Source organism: Plectropomus leopardus, chromosome 20 (assembly GCF_026936395.1).
Source record: "Plectropomus leopardus strain MGB_pleo_1.0 chromosome 20, ASM2693639v1, whole genome shotgun sequence".
NCBI classification, from domain to species: Eukaryota; Metazoa; Chordata; class Actinopteri; order Perciformes; family Serranidae; genus Plectropomus; species Plectropomus leopardus.
In genome coordinates this window covers 1,053,391-1,062,869 of record NC_142195.1, presented here as the reverse complement: position 1 = coordinate 1,062,869, position 9,479 = coordinate 1,053,391, and the positions used below count along the sequence as shown (strand labels likewise).

The 9,479-nt window shown below is 40.3% G+C and overlaps 1 protein-coding gene across 2 annotated transcripts in view; it reads left to right on the top strand.

The window, feature by feature from the left end:
* LOC121959529 (ras-specific guanine nucleotide-releasing factor RalGPS1-like) overlaps positions 1-9,479 on the top strand; it is an 85,180-nt gene that overhangs the window by 38,120 nt on the left and 37,581 nt on the right. The gene's annotated exons all lie outside the window — the stretch shown is intronic.

The window sequence follows — 9,479 nt, the reverse complement described above, 5'->3', positions numbered from 1 at the left end:
CTACCATATATTTACTGTTGGAATTTGAGGTTGTTTTTCATGTGGGGAATACAGACTAATAGGAGAGTCTCTTGGGGTTCTCAAACTCCTCAAAAATGAGAAAAACACAGCTTCCAAGAGTTGTGCACAAAAAAAACACCTGTGTCCTTAGCTTAAGCTAGACCATATCAGAACCCAGCCGCCACTATAGGGCACTCTGTTCACTGTGTTAGCAAACTGCTCGCCTGCATGATGCCATGCACGACGTCTGCAATCTGCCTGCTACAGAGTAAACCCGGATCCATCTGTGGAGGGAAGACTTCTCCAAAGAGACAGACTCCATTGACGGTGAGCAGTTGTCCACTCAAGACCGTTACAATGAAGAACTGCCCACAGGTCAACACCCTGCTCCCTGGACCAGGATGACGAGCATGCAGATGGACTTCACTGAAACGTTTTCTGATGTTTGTGCAGAAATTCTTCGGATATACAAACAAGTCATTGCATCAGCTGTTGAGGTGGCTGCTCTCAGACTGTCCTACAGGAGAAGATGCTGGATGTGGAGGTCCTGAGCTGGTGTGCTTATATGTGGCCTGAGGTTGTGAGGATGGTTGGATTTTCTGTTAAATGCACTGAAAGGACATTGGTCTTAGAAGTGTCATGGTAATGTAATAAATATTCAGTTCAGGGGTAACAGCTCTGGTGGATATTCCTGCTGTCAGCATGTTCATGGCATTTTCCATCTGTAGCATTTTGTTTTGTGATCAAACGTCACATGTTCGAGTGACCATCCCAAGACACACCTGTGTAGTAATTATGCTGTTTAATCAGCTCTTGACATGCCACACCCATCAGGGGGATGGATTCTCTTGGAAAAGGAAAGGTGCTCACTAACATAGGTTTTAACAAATTTGCAACCAAAATCTTGAGAGAAAAATATCTTGAGTTATCAAAAAAAGTCTTAGATCTTAAAATTGAACCTGTGAAAAATGGGAACAAGAGTGGGGGTGGCCTCCCAAAGCCGATAGTGTCCTGCAAGGTCCTCCACACTGATGGTGGTAATTTGTCAGTGTGTTTGTGGTCGGTGGTCTGGATGTACAGGAGTCTGCCCCCATGTCTCTTTGATGATGACGTGTCTGAGTGTTGCTGTAAATCAGTTTATTGTTGTTTGTTCAGAAGGTTTAAGTCTACATGCACTTTCTCATAAAGACTACAGATACAAGATGTCACAGTAGGCAGATGTACATTATAGATTATTGCAAAAAAAATGAAGCAATATTTTCGAAATGTGAATAAAACACCATTTGCGAGATGGCTTCGTTTCAACTGAGTGATGTTCCGCAACTTCTCTGGCGATAGCATTCCAAGAAGCATGGTGATGGATGTTCAAAACATTAGCAACTTTATTTCTATTGTAGCCACCCAATAGCCGTCATTATTTTCAATCCAAGGCCACGTAGGCGTGTTATGGAGCCATGATGGAAAGGCAAGCCCCTTTTTACGTGGGAGCGGCAAATGAGGGATTTCTGGGAGGTTATAGTCCACAATTTCAAAGAAGGAATTGTGGATTCAAAACTTCCAGATGATCATTCACATACATGATCATGATCCGCCAAATTTTTTGAGACTTATGTGATGCAATAAAACCTCTTGTAGCTGCTGCTGGATCATGAGGGAGCCAGTTCCTACTGACAAGCACATAGTCATAGCATCATGTGACCTAGAAAAGCCAAAAAAGTGTTTCCATTGCAGTTTTGCATAATATGGCTTTTTCAAATCGCCCGAAATATCACCTCAAAAAAAACCTTTTTTGAGAAAAATTGGAATTTTTCTGTAAATTGTTATGTTTCTGTTAGGTGTATTTTATATTTGCAGTTTCAGTTTGTGCAGTTTGAGAGTTAATAGAAACCCACCTACTGTCAGTGACTTCATTCAGATCTGTAGCTGCAGCATCAAAACCTCCAGTCAAAGCAGGCCAGCTTCATGTTGTTGGTCCATCTCCTCACAGTCTTTACCATAGACTCATCAGGTCTTAGTTTCTGCCTGTAAGTCAGGAGAAGTTGGACTGGACAACAATGAGCAGCCGGCAGATGTTTTTTTTAACTTGTTAGTAATGTGGTCAGTCAGGTGGACCGACCAGAACAAACAAGGAAAACTCCTGAAGTGAATAGAATAGACTGGATTTAAGACCCATTCAGACTCTATGATCCCTGACTGTGACAGGAAGAGAGAGCTTGAATGGGTTATTTTCAGTCCGTTTATTCCATTCTTTGAGATGACTCGCGCACAGACTGTGTAGCTGAGATGTTTATCTGTGAAACCAGGCAGGGACTGTCAATTCAGGCTGTTTGCCAAAAGCAGAGGTGGAGTCTGGATGGAGTTTGTTATGTTGTCATAGTAATTACTGGTTACATAACACCTGACAAACACTTTGAATAAATGTTCAGTGACTTTATGTTTTTAATCACATATAATGTCTGACAGGCATTTATCTGTGGATTTCGGAGAGTGTCCTTTCTCTCAGAGGTTCAGCTGGGCGAGGAGGATGGTTATCCTCTGAGACATGTGGAGAAACTTTACTCGTAGGGAAGAGATGCTCTTGTTGATTTGTGCTGTTATTTCAGTTCCAAAAACTTGTTTTTAGATTTAATGTCACCCTTGTAGTTTAAAATGAACTCTGATCTAATCAGAAAGTGCCTCTTTGAAATACTGTGGAGTGGGGGGTGGTTGGAGTATTATTCAAAGATTTTTCATAATGATCCAAAAGTCAACATCACATTTAACAAAAGAAACTAAGAGGCTCTCTACAGTGCAATAACATCATCACCTATTCAAATCCCAAAAGGAAGTGTTCTGATCCTCACTGAGTGCCTTTATGCTGAATTGAAACATGCCTCAGACCACATGCAGATGCATCAGAGCATAATAGCAGAGCCATGACTTTTCTCCTCTTTGTTCTGGCTTTTCCTCCTTGTCTGTTTTAACTAAGAGACATTCTTGGCATTTTCTTGTAATGGCTTTAGAATGTAATGCAATCCTGTGTCTTTTCCTTCCTGTTCCTCATAAAGGAGGACATGCCCCAGCTTGGGACTGTCTCCACTCTCTGTCCTCTCTATTCATGCACACAGTGTGCTCGGATGGGCCTGTTAAAGACCCACAGCTGACACTGGCAGGCAGCAGGTCATCAGGAGAAGGCAGCGCCCTGTGAACCGTTTTTCCGCATTTGTTCAGACCAGGAACACATGAGAGATAAAGTAGTGAACTCTTTAAAGACACAAATGACTTACTTTACTGTTGAGGACAGCAACATTGATTTTGATGCATTGTTAAAAAAGAAAAAACACTCGAGGTCCTAACACCAAAATATGTCAGCTTACTAAAATCTGCTGTAAAAATATTATATATTAATATTTTTTCCATTTTAAACAAGTCAGTCTTTTAAAACTACTTCAGCCTAAAATACACATATCAAACATTTATTATATTTTTGGGATTTTAACCCTTTAAAGGCCAGTATGTTTACATAGCTCCAATGTTTTTTATGGAAAAAAAAATCCATAAAATACATTTCAGTATTTGATTATTATTCTTAAGCCCTGAGATGGGTCAGTGATTGGCAGCAACATGATTTTGATGCATTGTTATTTTTTTTTCGCAGTGTCAGATTTAAAAAAAACCCCTCAAACTTGAGGTGTTAATGCCAAAAAAGGTCACGTAGGTGGTGGTTCCCATTTTCAAAAGTGGGGAACAGAGGGTGTGCTCCAATGATAGGGGTATCACACTACTCAGCCTCCCAGGGGAAGTCTACTCCAGGGTACTGGAAAGGCTCCGTTTGATTGTCAAACCTCGGATTCAGGAAGAAAAATGCGGGTTCCGTTCGGGCTGTGGAACAGTGGATCAGCTCTTCACCCTAGCAGGGCTGCTGGAGGGGTCGTGGAAGGTTGCTCATCTGATCTACATGTGCTTTGTGGACTTGGAGAAGGCCTACAATTGCGTCTCTCGGGGGGTCCTGTGGGGGGTACTGTGGGAGTACGGGGTGCCGGGGTCGCTTCTGCGAGCCATCCAGTTCCTGTATAACTAAAGTGAGTGCTGTGTCCGCATACTCGGCGTGAAGTCAAACATGTTCCTAGTTGGCGTTGGCCTCCGCCAGGGTTTTCCCTTGTCTCCAATCCTGTTTGTGATTTTCATGAACGGGATCTCAAGGCGCAGCCGGAGGGAGGAAGGGGTCCGGTTTATGCCCTGTAGAGGTGCGTCTCCGCTTTTTACGAATGATGTGGTTCTGTTGGCCCAAACACAGTGTGACCTCTAGCATGCACTTGGGCGGTTTGCAGTCGAGTTCACACTCAAATCTGAGGCCATAGTTCTCTGCCGGAAAACGGTGGACTGCTCCCTCTGGGTTGGGAGTGAGTTGCTGCCCCAAACAAAGGAGCTCAAGTATCAGGGTCTTGTTCAGTGAGGGTAGAACAGAGTGTGAGATTAACAGACAGTTTGGTGCGGCATCCACAGTGATGCGGGAGCTGCATTGGACTGTCATGGTGAAGAAGGAGCTGAGCCAAAAGGCGAAACTCATGATTTACCAGTCCACCTTTGTTCCAGTCCTCATCTATGATCATGAGCTCTGGGTAGTGACAGAAAGAATGAGATTGTGGTTGCAAGCGGCCAAAATGAGTTTCCTCCGCAGGGTGCACCTTCGCTGCTCCTTCGCGTCGAAAGGGGCAAGTTGAGGTGTTTTGGGTATCTGGTCCGGATGCCTCCTGGGCGTCTCCCTACCAGTAGGAAGATCCAAAACATGCTGTAGGGATTATATATCTTGTTTGGCCTGGGAACGCCTTGGGGTCCCCCAGGGGAAACTAGAAAGTGTTGCTGGGGAGAGGGACTGCAGGAGTGGTCTGCTTAGCCTGTTGCCCCTGCGACCCGGCCTTGGATAAGCGGATGAAAATGGACGGATGGATTTTTTCCACTTTAAACAAGAGGATCTTTTGGAACTACTTCAACCTGAAATATACGTATTAAATATTAATATAAATATATATTATATAAAGGAATGCATTAGTTTATGTTAAGATGTGGGATCAAAAATGGCATTTTCAATGGTTTTCCATTGGACATTTCTTGTTGTTAGGATCAAATGTTTTGGCTTTTATGTAGCCATTTTAGGCTAATTTAAGGAACTGAGATGACTATTCTAAAATCTATTAAAAATAAATAACGTCAGGCAAATTTGAGCTATATTCATTCAACACAGCCAAAATGGCTTGAAAATGAAAACCTGAATGGCACAAAATGTCGCTAGGATCTCTTAAGGATTAACTTACTTAGTTTCATCCACAGGTCTGTGGGGAATCACACACTCCAAATTAAAATAATAGTAATAAAGAAAGGCGCATAAGGGAAAAAGAAAGAAAGAAAGAAAATAAAATCAGTAAACAAAAGTAGAACATGCACTCAGCAGAGCACAGATCTCCACCAGGTGGCTGCTCGGGATGATAACAGACCCTGTAGACAGTTCTTGTAATTTCAGTATTAGCGCTGCACCATGTTGCAGAAGTGTCTCAGAATCTTAAATAAATGCACACCTTGTCTATTTTTGATGGAGCAGATCAAGTTTCCTGCTTGCTGTGGGTGCATTATAGATACAGTATCATTATGCAAATAAATGTATTTTTAATGACTAAAACTCAGACCCAAATCTTTGATCTATGTAATTTACAAATAGAGTTTGAAAGGTATTAACTCTGTCTGTTAATATTAAAGTTATTAAAGTTAATATTTCTTTAAAAAAATCTAGAGAACTGATTGCCTTGAAAAATGTAAGTAACTATTACTATTCATTTTGTTTTTGTTTACTTTTTATCTAATTGTTAAGTTTACTTAAAATTTAGTTATATTTAGTTTTGTGAAGTTTGAGCCACTTCAGTAAAACAAGTTTACTGTGCTATATATATAAACATATCTGTACTGCTGGTTGCAAACTAGTCAGTTGTATTTGTATTTTCTTAAACATGTTAAGAAAACAGAGCTGGGAGATCTCCTAACTTCATCAATGCCAAATCCACTTTGTAATGATCAAGTTAAGTCAGACTAACTTGGTTTACTGAAGTTGCTAACACTTAAAAAGAACAAGGTATTTTCCCTTGTCATTTTTTAGTGTAACAACTTCACAGAATCAAGTCAATACAGCTACATATCAAACTTACACTTACACTTACTTAACACTTGGATACAAGTGCTTAACACTTGGATACAAAGTAAACATAAATTAAGATTTATAGTTATATTTACTTTCCTTTTTCAAGGTAATCAGTTTTAAAGATTATTTTAAGTAAAATCAACTTGTCAGATTTTACAGTGTACAACACAACAAATTAGGAAGTAATATCAGTAAACACAGATGAAATAGACAAAAAAAATAAATAATTTAACTATTGAGCTGACTGTTTCACTTGTGGTGAAAGCACAAATATCAAAGGAAAATGAATCCAAAATCAAGAAAATCTGCAAAATCGGGCAGGCAAACAGTCCACCTCCTAAATGCTTCCGTATGATGTGATGCCATACAACTGAGCCTGGGGGAATAACCGCCTTGATACTGAAAGCATTAGATTGGCCCGGTCTGACAGGCTGCTGTGTAACATCAGCAGCAGCCAGGGCCAAACTTACTGCACAGAAACTATAAAAACTCACTGAGCAATGGCCGCTTCGGCCTGGAATTGATTGGCCGTTAAGGAGTCCTTTTAAACTCCCCGTCGGTCATGCAATACTATATGTTGATGGTATATCATTTAGTTTAGTTTTCATCTGCTATGCAGACTATTTTTATTTATTTATTTATTTATTTATTTGTTTGTTTGTTTGTTTGTATCTTTTTATATAGAATTTTTAGCCTCTGGTGTTTCCCTACTTATGGTAGCATTTCCTCAGATCCTGGTTTTAATAAGTACACTTATTTTAGTGCTTTGAATATTTACAAAGTCTCGCTATTTTGTCTGTGTGCTTGTGTACTTGTAGGAAAAGTCTATTAAGTCTGACTGGTTGATTGATATGAGCATTACCAGAGTAACAGATGAACAAAAAAGGCACTGAAGAATATTAATAAGTATGCAAAAGAACATGAAACTTGATTGCTGAGCAGCAATCCAGTGACAGATTAATTAAATGGAATCCAGTGACAGATCTTCCAGATATCCACACAAAGACAGTCAATATCTTGTTGTTTGTGTGCTGAAGCAGCGTGATGCATGGTGAGGCAGCAGTATTGTAGCTGAGTGACAGGCAGAGAGACCGTCTGAATGACAGAATGAGTTGGTAGACACCTTGTGACTGGTTTTGCTCTGCGCCAGAGAAGCAGGAAGACAGGAAGCAAAGCTGTTGGTCTCTGCAGACCGAGCACAGCTGAAACACATTACACCCTGCACTCCTGTGTCTATTAGGATGACATCATCGGCAAATATTTGTTAAGTGTTTTCTGTTGTGTAATGCAGATGTGATATTTAGGCTGGAGCTGCTAGCACAGCTGATATCATGGACAGCCAGAACATCTCAATGGGATTTGGGTGTAATGTGGAGAAACATGCAGCCGGCAGTGGAGGGGTTCCAGTCCAGAGTGAGATGAGCAGGTGTACATCTTGGAATTAAAGCAGTGCATTGTCTTGTATAGGCTACTCTTTATCAGAGTGCCATTTGTCTTCTTGATGTCTTTAATAAGATTCTAGTCATTTTGTCCTGTTACCAACATGCTAGTTAGCCATAGTGAAGCTTCAGACTTATAGTTTATTTCTCTCATCATTACAGGCAAGTTTTGAAATCTGGCCAAACGCTGCCGGAGGTGCTCCTCAATATTTCCACAACTGGTTTCCATCTTCCCCTGCCCTCATCAGTTGAGCCTTTACTGTGTTACATGTTAGCAATAACACGGCCTGCACACATCTTGTAAACTCGCTGTGTGATCATTAGTGATGAAGGATTTTCCTGCGTTTTATTCCCTGCTCTCCACTTCTCTTCTTTACAGGTTTAAAGATGAAATCATAGCTTTCCACTTGTTAATGAGATGTCATTTTCTCACATTTGTCTCTCAGGACTTTTAGTTCATTTTAATTCGGCTAGTTAGACGCACAACAAACTGGGTAACATCTCTGATAATTTCTTCATTAAAGGGTATCTTAGAATGACATTGATTTTGCAATATGAAAGTAACCCTACTCTACAGTTGCGTGTAATACTTCTGTTTTGACTTGTCTTTTTGGGCGTTAGTTCATATGCTCCTGTGGCTTTTTGGCTGATAGCAGGTCATACTGTAAACAGACAGTCAGAAAAAGGGTCCTCAGACATCCACCTGACTTGCCTATATTGCCTGTGGTAAGCGCCATCACTGCCTAAACAGCTATTGTATTGACTGTGCAGAGACAGTGTTGCCAGGGTGCTGAAAACAAACTAACTGGACTCTATAAGACTATATACTATACAGTTCTACTATACATTTAATTATCACATTTTAGGTAGAACTATCTGCAGAGCCAGAACATGAGTTAACCAGGCTGACTGCAGCAGGTTCAGGCAACAAGATGGTGGCTGCGCTCACATGTGGAGCTGTCCTGAACTGTCACGCCATCTTGCGAAACATTCTGCATTGCATGTTGTGTTGGAAAATGAGTCCGATACCAACACCGACTTCTTGGTGGGGGGTTTATTCTGTGCGAAAACAGTATCATCAGCACAGCTACTTGCTCTCTGCATAATCATCCACACCTTTAGACTTTAGAATGGGAGCATCTGTAACTAAAGGCAATTTCCCCTCGGAGATCAATAAAGTATTTCTGATTCTGACCTCTCCTCACTGCATCCTCTTTTTAGTTACAGTTACAATTACGTTACAATTTCTCCAAAACCACTTGTGTCTGTTATTTTCCATTTTATAAATCAACTCGAATTTCTGAACAAACATGAATGGAAATTCACATAAAGTGCTGAAGAAAAAGTTAAAACCCATTTAAACGGAGGAAAATTTCTGAAATATAGTCACAAAGATGTTCCAACAGCAAGTGGACGTGTGATTGCATAATACCTGGCAGATCTAGGGTCAGTTTATTTGTTGACAAAAACAAAACTCAAATGTATTCAAAGTTAGTATTTAACAGTACATTTAGGGATTTTAAGAATTAATAATTGCACATTGTACTAAGGGCTAAATTATTGTTCTCCCAGCAACACTGTACACACATATGCTGTAGCTAATAAGCAAAGTAGTCATTTTGGTGATTTTGAAGAAAAAACAAAAAACAAAACGTGCCCACAGGTTTGGGAGGCATGTTTTAGAGAAAAAAACACCCAATTATTTTCTTTAAAAATGCTTAATTGATAAAAAAAAGGTCTGTGGGTTTGGAAGACATGTTGTCTTTTAACAGTTGTTGGTAAAATAAATATAAAATCCAGTCATTTAAAGTTGTATGCCTCTCCCCTAAGCCAAAATAGAAAACATGAGTCCCTCCTCTGTGCTTAAAAAA